Source organism: Marmota flaviventris, chromosome X (assembly GCF_047511675.1).
Source record: "Marmota flaviventris isolate mMarFla1 chromosome X, mMarFla1.hap1, whole genome shotgun sequence".
Classification (NCBI taxonomy): Eukaryota; Metazoa; Chordata; class Mammalia; order Rodentia; family Sciuridae; genus Marmota; species Marmota flaviventris.
In genome coordinates, this window is record NC_092518.1 from 10,689,728 (window position 1) to 10,702,264 (window position 12,537).

The window sequence follows — 12,537 nt, forward strand, 5'->3', positions numbered from 1 at the left end:
ATCCCAGGTGCCTCAGAACTGACTCGTCAAGTCACCAAAGTGACATTATATTCCTTGAAGCCTTCATTCACTGTTCTCAACAGAGCCATAGTACAATAATGTTTTTGACCTATATATTTAGAATTTCTCAAGAAATTGAGTTCCTTGGTTTTTCTTGATTGCACATCTCTCCAGAGAGCTCAGACGTCAAGCCAGAGACCTGTATTTAAAAGACTATTTTCGACTTTCCTCCAGGTGCTAGAACAAACTTCCTCTTCTTTCAGCCAAGTACATTTAGGGGACTCAGTTTATAGACATAAATTCATTAGACACATTTGAATCAAAATTTTAGGCCTAGGGGCTGGGGATGTGCATGCTCAAGCGGTAGCGCGCTTGCCTGGCATGCGTGCGGCCCGGGTTCGATCCTCAGCACCACATACAAACAAAGATGTTGTGTCCGCCGAAAACTAAAAAATAAATATTAAAGAGTTCTCTCTCTCTTAAAAAAAATTTAAAAAAATTGTAGGCCTAAATTAAGACCGTATTGATATATTTTGTTTGGAGGATGAACTCTTAGATCAACTTTAAAACATGTAGCCCCAAGTAAAATTCAACAAAGGAGTGAATCATTCATTTCCATTAGGAAACAGAAATTAATGATGAGTAGCTGATTTTAGTGACATGCTTGGTGGTTCTCGTATTTTTTCCCCTTAGAAAAGATTACTTGAGAATTTTTAAATGATTTCCAAAATGTAATTTATAGGAAACTTCTCAGTTTCATGAGGCATAACTAAGTTGAATTGGAACATGGCAAACCCATTTAATTTTGTTGAGAATATATTTAGAAATCAAGTCTTCTGCTAAATACTTCCCAATTTCAACCTTCCTTTTCAGTTGAGAAATCAGTACTTCTTTCCCTTTGGCTAGAAAAACAAATGCTTTTCCTCCTTTGCTACTACTTTGCCAGGAAGGATCTGGCTTAGCCCTTCTCAAACATTCTAAATCAGGAGCAAATATGAGTATTTCAAGTCACTCTTCTGAGACTAATGTGTCCCAATGTTGAACTCTTTTGAATATTACTATCTTCTTTCTATATTTACCAAAGAAATAAAAACAAAAAGTGTTTCTATTTTGTAAACATAAAGTTATATTCTATTATATATGTTTTTTCAAACTATCCATGCCTTCTAGGTATTCTGCTTCATCCTTATGGAAGAGCACTGCCCTCAGATCATTGTTACAATTGCTGTCTTCCTAGGCTTTACTAGTGACACATTTACTGTCTCCACCTCACCCATATTTTCTTGGGCCTTACCATTTGGATGGAGTTTATTTCAATTACCCAAATATCATCTATTTTTCTGAAGATTTTCTCTGTCCATTGAAGCTCTCTCTATCCATGTACATGGCAAGCCAAAAGTTCCAAGATATTAACATTCCCCTAGGAGCAGTCTTCAATATCAGTAAGAGTTGCCTGTCCAGTAAAAATTCTCAGGTTCATGTTCTACTCTGACTCCCAGAGTTTCCCAGTGGGAATGAACTGCAGTTGCCTTCAGTGGAAACTTGCTTAATAATATACTTATTGACCTTCCTGCTTCAGTACCCCTCATATCTGCCAGAAGTTCCTGAATTATCTCACACATAAATTATTTATAATCAAATCCATGTCTCCAGGTTACTTAAGAATGACATTTTTACAAATTTTAAAAATTTATATAAATTATTTTGTAAAGGGCTACTAGGTTGTTAGGATATAAATTCACTTGAAGTGATCCTGACCGGTTTACTTGTGAATTTGGGGACTAAATAAAGACACAGACACAGAAAGTACCTTTTCTTTGGGTTCAGTGACCATTCCTCAGCCACAGCTTCCACAAGGGGGACAAGGCAGGCAAGAAAGAGAGCACTTGCTGAACCTTTTATTGGGGAGAAGCCATTCAAATGAGGCAAGGGGTCAGGTTTCAGGGGGTTGAGTCTAGCATTGTGATGTCTTGCTGTCAGCACGTTGACTGACATCTAGGAAGGCCACGCCCATCTCATGATCTGTGTAGGGATCATGGGCAAAGTGAGCAAAAAGACCTGAGCCAGGCCCACCCAAACAGAGGGGCAACATCTGTTCAATCCACCCTATGCATTCAATGCTCATAGTTCACACACACACAGCTCATGACTGGCTTGCCATATCTCCACATTCTCTTCGCTCAAGGCTAAGGGGCACTCGGTTCCTATGTGGCAGTTCCCAACAAATAAATATTTAATAAGTTATTTGAACCTTATTTAATAAAATGAATTGTTAGATATTCTTTTGGCCTAGAGGTGCCATGAAAAAATTAGAGATACAGGGTTCTGTGACCTGAGAAAAATCCCAGAACCTCTGCTTAGCTATTAACTTGCTAAATTATCTAGCTAATTAAACTAGTTAATTAAAATGGAAATTTATTAAAATATTTGTTATATTAACAAATATTTAGCTATTAGCTAAGTAATTAAAATTGAAATTTATTAAAAATATTTGTTACATGCTACTTTGTATTAGTCTACTACTTAGAAAATTTCATGGTCTTTGTGTGCTTTCCAAGAAAATACCAAAGTTCCCATCTCATGATTACAGACCTTCCATGATCTCCCTCAACATACTTTTCAAGCTTATTTTTCTATCATCATGTGATTAAACCAAAACATTCACCACCCCGCAGTACAACTTGTCTTCGCTTGGAGCTTTGTTGCTCAAATGTACTCCCTCTTTCATCCATAATGTCTTCCTGATTCTTCTAGAATCTTCAGAGTCCAAAGTAAATTCTGTTTCTTACATCCAAGATGTTTGCCCTTCTTCTCTGTCAGCTGTGATTTCTCATGCCTAGGAACTCTGTAGGTTCTCATACGACTCTCCAGGGCTTTTGCCTCATATTTCTTATTTTTTTTCTCCCCTCTTCAATAGAAAGTTCCCGTATGATAAGGATCATTACTTATGCATGTTCACATGCAGTCAATGACTACCATGAGTCAGTGGAATGCATGGGTATGGGTGCAATAGATAAATGAGTAGCTGGATAACAAATTAATGGATAGGTGGAAAGATGGATGCATGGATAGAGGATGGATGAATAATAAATGGATGGAGAAACTAAGAAGTACATGGATGAGTAAGTGGATGTGTGAAGAAATGTAATAGCTGTTTAAAACCTCATTTCCCCTAATATTTTAGTTCCCCATAGGCATAAATTACCCAAAGGTCACATTCAATTAATAATCGTCTTACCATTTCATGCCTTATTAGAACTATAACATCCCTTTTCATCATATCACAAATGAGAACAGAATTTCTCCTACTCACCAGTAAGATTTATTTCTCCCAGTCAAATTCACACATCACTCTACTTATCAAATAATTTGATTTGTCTGTCCAAAAAAGTATACTGATGATGACATATATTAAATATAATTTATATTATTAGTCACAAAAATGCAATGTGGTTATAGAGAAAAACACACCTTTCCATAAAAGAAGCGTATTTCATACAAATATGGTTGACAAAACTATGATGGAGCTGACTGAATATAAGGGCCAAATTTAACAATGATCTTAGGAAAGGGAACCACTGTTTATTGAGTATTGCTATGTGTCATTTAATTCTCATAACTCATGTTGTGAGTTAGAAATTATCATTCCTATTTTATAAATGATTAAAGAGAAATACAGGAGGTCATGCAACTTGCCAAAGGTCACATGACCACACATCTCCCCCCATCTCTCTCTCCATATATATATGAACCAGGATTGCCAATTGCACTATTGTCACCAATTTAACATAGTTCAGACTCAAGCTCTTTCTGCCTCACCACGTGAGGATGCATATATAGACAACAACCAGCAATGAAAACCAGGAAGCACTGGGGGCTCAGATAATAATATGCCAAAGTATGGCGCTTTGGCATTCTGGGTCCTTCAAACTGAAGGCTGTTGGAAAGCCTCAGAAGCAAACTCTCTTTCTGCCCTTCTCCTACTCTTTTTTCCCTTGGTCCTTTTCTCCCCTGAGACAGGCCATAGAAACTACAATTTCTCTTCCCCAAGACAAATCATAGAAATGGGAACATCTTTCTCCCAAAAGACAGTCATAAAAGCTAGAAATATTACTTTAATCTTCCTCTTTGTGTAGGAGCTGGCCATGAAGAAATTCTCTGACTTACCTTGTCTGATAGTAGGTCATAAGACCCTCATTCCAGAGGGAGTCCTGCCTTATATCTAAGAGGAAGGAATTACCACAAAGAGAAGCCAAGAAGAATCAAACCAGCCAGGTTTTCCCTGTTATTAAGTCACGTCCTTTTGTCCCAGCACATTTCTACATGTCTGTCTTTTCTTAATAGAACCTAAACACAAAAATAGTCTTTCCTGGGTCTTTGGGTCTTTGTTTCTGAGGCCTCCTGTGTCCTGTAAAATGTTGTGCTTTTCTCTTGTTAATCTGTCTTTCATTATAAGAGTGACAGCTTCGACTCTTATGATGGCACATTGTTCCTATGTGAAAGCTTTCAATAGAGAAAAATTGCAATAGGTTGCCTCACTCCCCAATCCACTATTCCAGTTTCCCACTTTACATTTCATGGAACCAGGGAGTAGAAAGAGAGGAGAGTAAGGAGAGAGGGAAAATAAAGGGAGTGGAAGACAAGAGTCTTGGAAAATCTGAAGGATTAACTTTATCAACAGAAGAAGGAAAGAGTCTTTCCTTCTCACTCTTTCTCCCATCAGGTCTGTTGACTATTGATCAGAGTTGACAGCAAGCCATTCCTTTCTTAAGAAGAGGTGTCTAGGAAAAGAAAACAGAACCTGCTGTTTTCATATATCATCACATAGTTCTTAAAAGATAGGCTCTAGAGTTTCCTTTGTAATCTCTCTGTGTCTGACTCCTCACCTGAAAAAATGGATACAATGATACTACCTGCCTCATTACAGTTTACTTAATTCTTAGCTGAGACCTGGAATTGAATAATATTCAATAGAATTCAATAGGGGTGATGATGATGACGATGTTGGTGGTGATGATGTTGATGATGATTGTTTTAGATAGCCTTTTTGATGCTGTGACCAAAAGACCTGACAAGAACAATTTTAGAGGAAGAAAAGTTTATTTGGGCTCACAGTTACAGTGGGGTCAGTACATAGATGGCCAACTCCATTTCTCTGGGCCTGAGATGATGCAGCACATCATGGCGGAAGGGTGTGGTGGAGGAAAGCAGGTCCAGACGTGGCACCAGGAAGCAGAGAGACTTCTCCTCTCACCAGAGACAATATATATACCCCAAAGGCATGCCCCAATGCCCCACTTCTTGAGCCACACCGTACCTGCCTATAGTTACCACTCAGTTAATCTCTTTGAGGGAATTCACTGATTAGGTTTAAACTCTCCTAACCCAATTATTTCACCTCTAAACCTTCTTGCATTGTCTCTCACATTCTCTTAATATCTAAACTATGATGATGATGATAATGATGATGATATAATAGTAATGGGGGGTTTCTATAGGATTGTTCTGCCCAGAAGACTCCAGCAAGGCCTTGCAGAAGAGTGATAATTGAACTTGGTGTGAAACAATGAGAAATTTGCTGGCTGAAGGAGAGAGTAGAAAATATTTAGGACATTTGAAGCAGATGTGAGAAGAATTATAGGGCAGTGCAAGAGCATATATATATATATATGTTTAAAAAAGAATTCTGTGTGGCTAAATTCACTGTATTTTAATTGTTTTAGGAATTTCTTAAGGGAGGATGTTAACTTGAGAGTCAAGAAAGATGTTGAAGACCTAAAGTTCTATCTTGATACTAAGAGACTTCACACGGAAGAAGACAAGAGAGAAGCAAAGATATTGTTCAAGTGATTGGCCTTTAAATTCAATGATTTTCTTCCATCTTCAATGTTAGAAGTATCAAAGTATATTTTGTTCCTATGCCAATTGAATCCTCTCTGGAAAGCAGAGACTGAAATAATTAGGTGAGAAAGAGATATGCTGCAGATAGGTAATGTCTGAAATACAAAGAGGCTGGGCGTGGTGGTACACACCTGTAATCCCAGAGACCTGGGAGGCTGAGGCAGGAGGATTTTAAGTTTGAGGCCAGCTTCAACAACTGAGGGAGTCCCTGTCTCAAAACAAAGAATGAAAAAGGCTGGGGATATAGCTCAGTGGTAAAGTGGCCCTGGATTCAGTCCCTAGTGTGAAAAAATTTAAACAATTAAAAATTTAAAAAGAAAATAAAAGGGGCAAAGCCAGATTGGTTTGGATCATGCAGCAGCTCAGACAACAAAATAGGAGTTTTGGTGCAAAGATTGTCCACTAGGAGAGTCCATATTTTGGCAGAAATGACCAGGTCCTAGTGTTTCTGCCAAGCTGAGTCTTTGGCTGAGTGCTGCCTAAGGAGAGGGTAGCCCCAGCTAGAAAGTCAAAGTTTATCTGTTAAGTGTTAATGTACCAAACAGGTAGCGGTTCTCATTTTGTCTTGAAGGGCAATCTGAGTGGCACATCTCTGTGGATGCCATGGTTCCTCTGATGAAATCTCTCCAGAGAAAACATCATGTGTAGGAGGTAGAAAAAGAGATATAGATAAGCTCCCAGCAGACCCAGGTTCTGACTTATGTGCAACATTTGTTTACTGTGATGGTCTCAACCTGTCTAGGTCTCAGTTTTTTTGGCTATGAAGGAGTGGAGGGTCCATCTGAGATCTAAAAATATCTGATTCTAACTAGTAAGAATTCTCATTCCAAGTTGTGCTCCATTTATGTACAATATGTCAAAATGCATTCTACTGTAAAATAAATTAATAAAAATAAATAAAAATAAAAAAGGACTAGGAATGTTGCTCAGTGGTTAAATCACCTATGGGTTCAACCTCCAGCACCAAAAATAAGTAAATAAATAAATAAGTAAATGAATAAATAAAAATAATTTTAAAAATTCTCATTCAGAAATCCCATGGAACTAGAATAGATATTAAGAGCATGGAATCTAGTCCAGATTGCCTGAGTTAGAAACTGGACTTTGGTATTAACTGATCATATAATCTTGAGTGACTTATAAAACTTATTTGGACCTCTGTTTCCTTATTTTTAAAATGGGACTAATAATAGTACCTACTTAATATTCAAAATCCAAAGAAATAGACAGCATTTAGAACAGTGTCTGGCACATAGTAAACACTCAACTAATGCAAGGTTCTAACTCTCCTACACACACATGTCCCCACGTACACACTCTTGAGTAGACCTAGACCTTGGAGTGAGAATTTAGGGTGAATGTGCTCAGCAGTTCTATCTAAGGAAACACTCAAATGCTGCTTTTCGTGTATCCTAGTTCCTGGGAAGGAGTAAAAGATTTTTCTTGCAGAGTACAGTTTATGTTGCTTCTTGATTGCCTAGTAACAGAAGCCTCTCCTCAATGACTCTTTAAATTGAAAGTTAGAAAAAATATATTAATTGTGTTTTACTTCCCTGAACATTTGAAGCTACTGACTCTCAAGCAAAATGCTTCAGAAGTCCACAAACATCATTGTCTGCTATTATAACCTGCTCAGAGTTATTAACTTTTGATTCTGTTATTTTTGTATACTTGGCAAACAGGCATTCTTTGCTATAGACATAACGATGTAGCCTTGGGGTTGGGGGGCTGGTGTCTGGCCAATCTCTTTTTCAAAGGCAAAGTTTCCACATTTGCAGGCCTTTATTAAAGAAAGAAAATATGCTTTGGCAATCAATTCCCATGGTACAACACCCAGAGGAAGACTATTGTCAATCATGGGAAAAGGAGGGTTTATAAATGAAGGAAGTGGAGCGGTTGATTTCTTTGTTTTTCTACCACCTGCTCCCAGTGCTGGGGATGCAAATCAGAGCCTGACATGTGCCAGACAAGTGTTCTACTGCTGAGCTACAAACCCAACCCAGAAGGGACTTTTTGTTTTGGGGGGGGTAGTATTAGGGATTGAATCCAGGGGTGCTCTACTACTGAGCTACATCCCCAAGTTGGTTTTTTTTTTTTGAGACAGTCTTGTTATGTTTCCCAGGCTGGCCTCAGACTTATGATCCTCCTGCCTCAGCCTCCCAAGTCACTGGAATTACAGGTGTGTGCCACCATGCCCAGGCATTTTTGAATGGCTATAGAGAGGTCTCTAATCCCAACGCAGCAGATTAGATGTTCATTTTGAAAGGTGGCATCTCACTGTTGGCAAGGGAACGCAGAAGTGGGGTTAGGACCAGGACTGGGGTATGCGACAGGGAAATGGGAAATTGCATTATCAAGCTTTGCTGGAATCCTTTGAGAAGCATCTTTGTCATGAGATTAGAAATGGGGGCATGAACACTGTTGCTAATAGTCACCCTGAAACCTAGCAGCATTTTCAGCAAACTGTTGCATAATTTCTCTCGTGTTTCCACGGAATGTTTCATCTTGTTTATTGAAAGAGAAAGCACAAGTCAGGTCTTGTCACCTTTGGGAATGAATGAGCTTTTGCTTCTTTCTTTTCTATATCTTAAATTACTTTGATATTTAAAGAAATGTGAATCATAGACATGAGACAGGAATTGGGCATCCTGTTTTTTTTCCTGTACAGAAAAAAACACATACAAAACAAAAACAAAAACAAAAAACAACAACAAAATAAAACAGAAAACAAAACCATAAGACACCATTACCGAAGAAATAGAAATTATAGCTGTTGGACTGTTACATGTTGATTTTTTCCCACTAGTTTTTCAACTTCCTTATTCTTTATTCATAGTTTCTACTTATGTTTGAGTACACTTTTTTTTTTCCTTTCTCCTGTTTGTCCATTTCACCTCCAAGGAGAACTTGGAGGCATGTCCACCTATTTCTCCTTCTTGTTCTCTGAGAGGTGGTATGGTCTAATGTTTAAGTGTCTAATTACAAGGCTCTGAGCTGCATTTGATTGGCATAGCTCTATGTAAAATGTACACTGCTCTGTTCTCACCTCTCTCCACAGGTCTTGTACAACTCATTATCTATCTGATTTATCTTGGCTTCCATGGGACATGAGTGTAATTTAAAATATACTAATGTGTCCATGTGGAGGAACGAGGAAAGATGGTGGGGACAGTAAAAAGAACAAATCGGTCCATTTCCCTACTATAATAAGAGGCATTCTCTTGGTTGAAAATCCACCAGCCACTCTGAAACCACTTCCATCTGCAATCGTGTGCATGACACTTCAATCTTTATTTACTTATTGGTACGGGGGATTGAAACCAGGGCACTCTACCACCGAGCTACATCTCCAGACCTTTTTGTTTTTTATTTTTAAATTTTGACTCAGGGTGTTGTTAAGTTGCCTAGACTGGCCTCCAACTTGATATCCTTCTGCCTCAGCCTCCCAAGTCCCTGACACTGCAAGTGGGCACCACTACATCCAGGTCCAGGGGACTTCATTCTTATACCTTGAGATTGACTGATGTGAAGCGAGGTGATGCATACCTGAATGACTGAAATGCTGCCACCACTCTTCTTTGGAAGCTCTACTTAATATTATCCAGCCAAGGTTTCAAAGATATATGAGTAGTTAGTTATTTGGTTGACATTTTTAATCATGTTAGTGATAAATTACATTTTTGACATATAATAGCATTCTAAACAGAGAACTGAAAACACAAAAATTAACAGATGTACAACATGAATGACCACAGACCCTTCACCAGTCTTTGACAACTGTCAAGTCAGTTTTGATGGTTTCATCTTGGCCCCTTCCCACTTCTCCACTTTCCATACGATTTTGAAGTAAATCCTCATTATCAGAACATTTCATTCAGAGATATTTCAATGAGTCTCTCTGGTACAGTGTCAGTAAAGTCTGGCCTCTGGGCCAACCTCTTGTTTATAAATAAAGATTATTGGAGCAAAGTCACACAGATTTATTTTCCTCTTGTCAATTGCCTTCTTTCCCAGACAGGGAACCTGGAGTCCACACAGCCCAAACTATTTACCGTTTTGCCCCTTAAGAAAACATGCTGATCTATGCTTTAAAATATAAGGACTTTCTAGCTGGGTGTGGTGGTGCACGCCTGTAATCCCAGCAGCTCAGGAGGCTAAGGCAGGAGGATCGCGAGTTCAAAGCCAGCCTCAGCAATAGCGAGGCCCTAAGCAACTCAGTGAGACCCTGTCTCTAAATAAAATACAAAATAGGGCTGGGGATGGGGCTCAGTGGTTGAGCGCCCCTTACTTCAATCCCCAGAGGACTTTGCAAAACAATTAAAACACTCTTATCACACTTAAAATGAATAATAATTGAATACACAGACACTTAAAATTATTTAGGACTTGTATTTTTTCAAATATCTTCATATTTGTATCTTGTTTGAATCTTACAACAAGAGGTAGAGAGGAACAGCCTTACTGTCACTTTTGGGGTTATTTTATTTTATTTTTTGGTACCAGGGATTGAATACAGGGGTGCTGGACCACTGAGCCACATCCCAGCTCTTTTTTATACTCTATTTTTAGATAAGTCCTGCTAAGTTGCTTAGGGCCTTGGTAGGTTGCTGAGGCTGGCTTTGAACTCATGATCCTCCTGTTTCAGCCTCCTGAGCTGCTGGGATCACACAACATGCACCACCACGTCTGGCCCTCAATGTTAATTAAATCCCTTGTATATATGAGTTCATCGGAGGCAGGTAGCTAATAAGCAATATGACTAGGATTCATCTCTGATATATTGTGATGAAGCAAAGGGAAGCTTGAATTTTGCAGTATGTGAATGATAAATTCCCTGTGTATTTCTCAGCTATTTCACTTCAAGAGTATTTGACTTGAGAACCTGGTATGGGATATATATTTCAGACATGACTTGGAGTTAATTTAAGGTGAGACTCTTTCAAGCAGTAAAAATAACAGAGTTTTTATACTGAATGAGAGTTCCCATGGAGCCACTCTGAGTTTGAAGTGCCATAGTGGCTCTTTGGAGAAAAATCTATGGGTAAACCTGTATTCTACCATATTCCTTAGGAGAAGGTAGTGTTATTTTGCAGTCCAAAGAAAAAGGGTGAAATTCAAGGTTTGGATTCACTTTAGTTTCACAAGTACCTAGAGTTTAGAGGTGCATCCTGGCTATTTTGTCCCATAAAACTGCCTGGACACAAAATAAAACCTGGAGTTTCTCATGAGAATCCTGATGGCATTTTTATTGGTTTGTTCGTGAGATAATACTTTACCTTTGAGAAGAGAATCCAAGAGAGCATATAAAAGTAGAAAATAGTCACAAAAAAGTCCAATTCAGAAATTATAAGAACATTAATTTCCATTTTTATATGACCTGAAACCACTGTACCTTCAAAGGTCAATCCTGAAGTAGTTTCCAGATGGTTTCAAAAGAATGCTCATTTATGCTTATAAAATAGCTTTCTTTAAAGAAATTATAAAAATTTTCCTAGTTAGGCAATTAGCTCCTTGCAAGCAGGGACCATTGCTTGCTACTCTTTGTATTTACAGGCCCTAGAACTGAGTCTGGCAGGGAGTGGCATTTCATGTAAGTGGTGTTGAATGGCTACATATGTCAACATCATTACTTATTTAGATGTGAGTAAAATTGCATTTCTAGCAATTGAAAGGAATCTATCAACCCAAATACAACTTTACAGTGGAAAATCCTAGCAGGCTCCAGGTAAACCAAGTGATCAAAGTTAACATCACCACTGAAAAATCATATGGAATCAGATAGTCTGTGGCAGGCTGAATAATGGCTCCCAAAAGACATCCAAGTCTTAAACCCCAGATTCTATGAGTATGTTCTCTTACATGACTAAAGGGACTGGATTATCTAGATAGGGCCAGTGTATTACAAGTGGGAAGCAGAGAAGGATTTTCCCACAGAGCAAAAGGCAATGTAACAATAGAAGCAGAGAATGGAGTGATGTGACCACTAGCCAAGGAATGCTAGGGACCACCAGAAGCTGGAAGAAGCAAGGAACAATGCTTCTTAGAGACTTCAGAAGGAACTTTCCCTGCCAACTTGAATTTAGTCCTGTAAGGTTCAGTTCAGACTTTTGGGATCCAGTATTATAAGAAAATTAATTCCTAGTGTTCTAATCCACTAACTTCATGGTGATTGGTTACAGTAGCAACTAATTCATGCTCTTGATAGGATGTGATAAGAAGGGCACTTCACCTGTATGGTTTTCTTTCCCCAAGTCCATATCCCCAGTCTAATCATGAAATCATATCAGGCAAACCCAAAATGAGGGACACTCTACAAACTACCCAACCAGTACTCTGCAAAAAATAGGGAAGTCAGACACTGTCACAGATAGGAGGGGACTAAGGCATCACAATGGTTAAACACCATGTGGTATCTTGGATTGGACACCAAAACAGAAACTGACAGTAGTAGAAAGACTAGAAGGCTAAAGAAAGTCTATAATTTGGATAAGTGTATTGTACCAATCCTAATTTTTTTAGCTTTGTAAGATGTTAACCACAAAGGAAGATGAGTGAAGGGTACATGGGAAATTTTTGTATACTGTCATTACAACTTTTCTATGAATCTACAATTATTTCAAAATAAAATGTTTAAAA